This window comes from Charadrius vociferus, unplaced genomic scaffold, assembly GCF_000708025.1.
Source record: "Charadrius vociferus isolate BGI_N301 unplaced genomic scaffold, ASM70802v2 scaffold15, whole genome shotgun sequence".
In the NCBI taxonomy this organism is placed as follows: Eukaryota; Metazoa; Chordata; class Aves; order Charadriiformes; family Charadriidae; genus Charadrius; species Charadrius vociferus.
Window position 1 is genome coordinate 5,762,600 of NW_009650064.1, and position 3,362 is coordinate 5,765,961.

Here is a 3,362-nt window from a genome sequence, read left to right on the forward strand (position 1 = left end):
GTTGGCACCACTTATCCCAAAAATCTAGAAAGATGTATGCAGTGTTAAACTGCATTTCATTCCACATGAATGACAGAAGCATTTTATTTTGACTTGCAAATACCTTTCTAAAGGGACAGACATCCAATCTTCTTACCAGACCAGGTAAAAACAGGTGGGACCAAGAGCCAAGAGACTCTCTGCTGTGCACTAGATAGGATAAGAATTATAGTGTTTGCCTGGGAAAACTATTTTGAGGAACGTGAAGAGAAATAGGGAAGCAAAACAACTGTTGGAGGAAAGACACAATCACAACAAGCTGCAATCAGGAAAATATGCTAAATCATCTCCTCACTTAGCCTTAGGAACTTTGATGCTAACTTTGAAATATAAGCATTCATGCAGCAAAAACAAGACTTCTAATGCTTGCGTGGGAGGACAGATGAAAATTCTCTCAATTTAAACCCACTTCACCAGCACATTTTTCAATTATGTAACTTTTTGGAGAAGTAACGAAAAAAATCCCCCATCAAAGCACATAATACCTGTATAACCTTTTTCTCTCTCCTGCTTTTCTCCAGAGCACTACATTACACTGGCACATTACAAAAATGTAAACTAGTAAGTTAGTACATCATGAAGAAAAAAAAAATGATACTAAACTGAGGAAAAAATAGCTAGGACACTAAATTTAGAGTGTGTGTGCATGGGGAAAAAAATATCTTCCATAAACTCCCCAAACCAAACTTAAACGCACAATAATACAGTTTAATCAAGGGATGTGAAAGAACAGCACTACATCCTCAGAGTTCTCACTCCTGCTTCCGTAAACCCGTGCAACCTCACGGCTACCAATTTGCCACCTTCCTCAGTCCAGTTGCTGCACTCCACAAAATATCCCCTCCAGCACCCACCTGCTGGCTGCCTCCAGGCTCAGAGAAGATCACATCCCTCTCTCCAGGGAGGAAGAGGACAGGGAAAGCTAGAGCCACTCCATTCCTCTGCTCCAGGGCACAGCCTGGAAGCAGAGGAGCCTGTGACTGGCTCATTCACCAGGAAACAACCAAGGCAGCTGCAGCCATTGTCAGAAGCACTAGAAGGTTGTGCTTTAAAAAACAGAACACCCTCTAGTCCCCACTTTAACATGGAGAAGTTAAACACACATTTCTTTTTCTGGATTATTATTATTGCTACCTGAAGATTATTGCTATCTGAAGTTCAGCGTCACCTTTATCTGTCAGCTGAAAGATAGTATCAACTGCTCTCAGTGATCCCAAGGGAGACCCCACGTTATGGCTTGGTATATTCAAGGGAAAAGCATTTTTCAAGTTTGTCTAAACCCCCACATTTTTCTGACATAAAAAAAAATACAGAAGAGACAAGACAGACTTTAGGGAAAGCAGAATTTCCTCTGCCTGTGCTGAGGTTCCTGAAAAGATAAATTTTACTTAACGACATCAGTATGAATGTATCATAGAAAATCCCCTGCTTAACAAAATGTCCAGGAGAGCTACGGAACAACTGACTGCACAGGGGAAGCAAAGAATCACTCGTCACACCTTACTGGGAAGTCTACAGCACCTTGTGCCCTGGAGGTGGAAATATGAACACTGTCACTGGAGACTCAATGCAATAAACTGATTGGAATAGAAAGACCAGACCTGGGAGCGCATACTTTAAGCATGTGGGGAACTATCTCCTCCCTCCCAGCTTCTCGATAAGTATATAGTTTGGGTAGTGCCCCAAATAAAGCAACAGAGGCAGTAATCTGTTGCTGGAAACTCCTGTGATAGTTGGAAATAGCAGAAGGTGGGGGTGAGGGGAAAAAAAAAGAAAAAAAAAAAAAAATCGGAGTAGCTTCCACAACCTGAGAAGAGGAGAAACAGAGAAGAGTTAAAGAGAAGTCAATGGGTATTTAAACACAGGAAGTGAGGCAGAGCAGAGACTGACCAGGGGAAGAAAATGAAACCGAAGAAGTCAGAGTTAAAAAGCTAGCAAGACCAGTGGAAAGAAAAAGCTAGCAATCCTCTTGGAAAAATGCAAACAAACACCCCTGAACTGAAGCAATATTCTTTGGGCCCAGAAGATTCCACAGTTCTAAGATTGCTGCTTGGCTCATCCCCTGCTTGAAAGAATTAACAGCAAAACTCCTTTCTTCCCTCAAAGGAAGTGATCAACTCCATTAATCCTTCAGAACGATGTCTGGATGAGAATCTCTTAGTAACTCACAAGTTTGACCTAAATTAGTCCTATAGTGAGAAAAGAGATCAGTCAGGGGGAAACAGGGCAAGCGGAGAACTTGTAGCAAAAGTCTGTAATTAAACATGGTACCAAAGCACAGAAACATGTCTCCAATTTAAGTTAAGAAGGGATCCCTGGGATATTCTACCTTAGCTTGGATCTCGTTACCTAAGTAGAACAAGGGATGTGTTCACCAAAAATATCTTCCTTGGGGCCATACGCAAGTTGAAACAAGAACAAGCACACCTCAGACCATTTGCAGCTACATTGTTTTACATTTCCTTATGCTCCTCCCTCAGCTCAACCTAGGCTTGACCATCATCATTTTCATAGCTGATAAAAACTATACATTTGGATTTTTAAAATAAGCCAGAACATACAGAATTGTATATCAGGCCTAGGGACAAATAATGATGTTCTTCTGTCAAATGCAGAGTTTAATCAACAAAGCCATTGAAATCAGTGATTGTGTACATTCAATGCCACAAAAGTGTAAACGAGCCCAAAACACCACGCACAATTCAGCCAAAACCTTGCAGGAATCACTGTTTGCCCAGAGACTGAACAATTTAGCCTAAAGGAGGATTGTGTTACCATCTTCACAGCCCCAGTCAGTAGGAGGTAATAAAAAACATGCACAACTCCAAAAAATACTGCAAGATACCCTTCAGACTGCACTGCTATACCCTTTGCTTACAAATAAGGCTCCTGAAAATAACTGTGTCCATTCTTAGCTTTATTTCCATGAATGACCGCAGTGGCGAGCTCCAGAGAGCTGTTCCTGCGGTGGGGAAAGGATGTGGCGAAGCACATTAGTGCTGGGGCCTACGCCAGTGTGCGACTGACCACGGACAAAGTGTGTTGTATAAAAACGATGACACAAACCAGTCACTCCTGTTCACTGTACGCTTAGCAAATTATCTACGGGACCGATGTCAGTGCTGGGCTTCTTGATAGCCTAATAAAAGGCATTTTGGCAACTGCCCGAAACACACGTTTTGGCAAAGACTTTTAACAGGCAGCCTCAAAATGATCAACAAGTTCCCTGCAAAGGCAGCAGAGGCGAATACCCGCTCTCGGCAGGGAGGGCCCTCCGAGCAGGCTGCTTGTTCCCCAGCCAGCTACCGATGCAACCCGCCTGC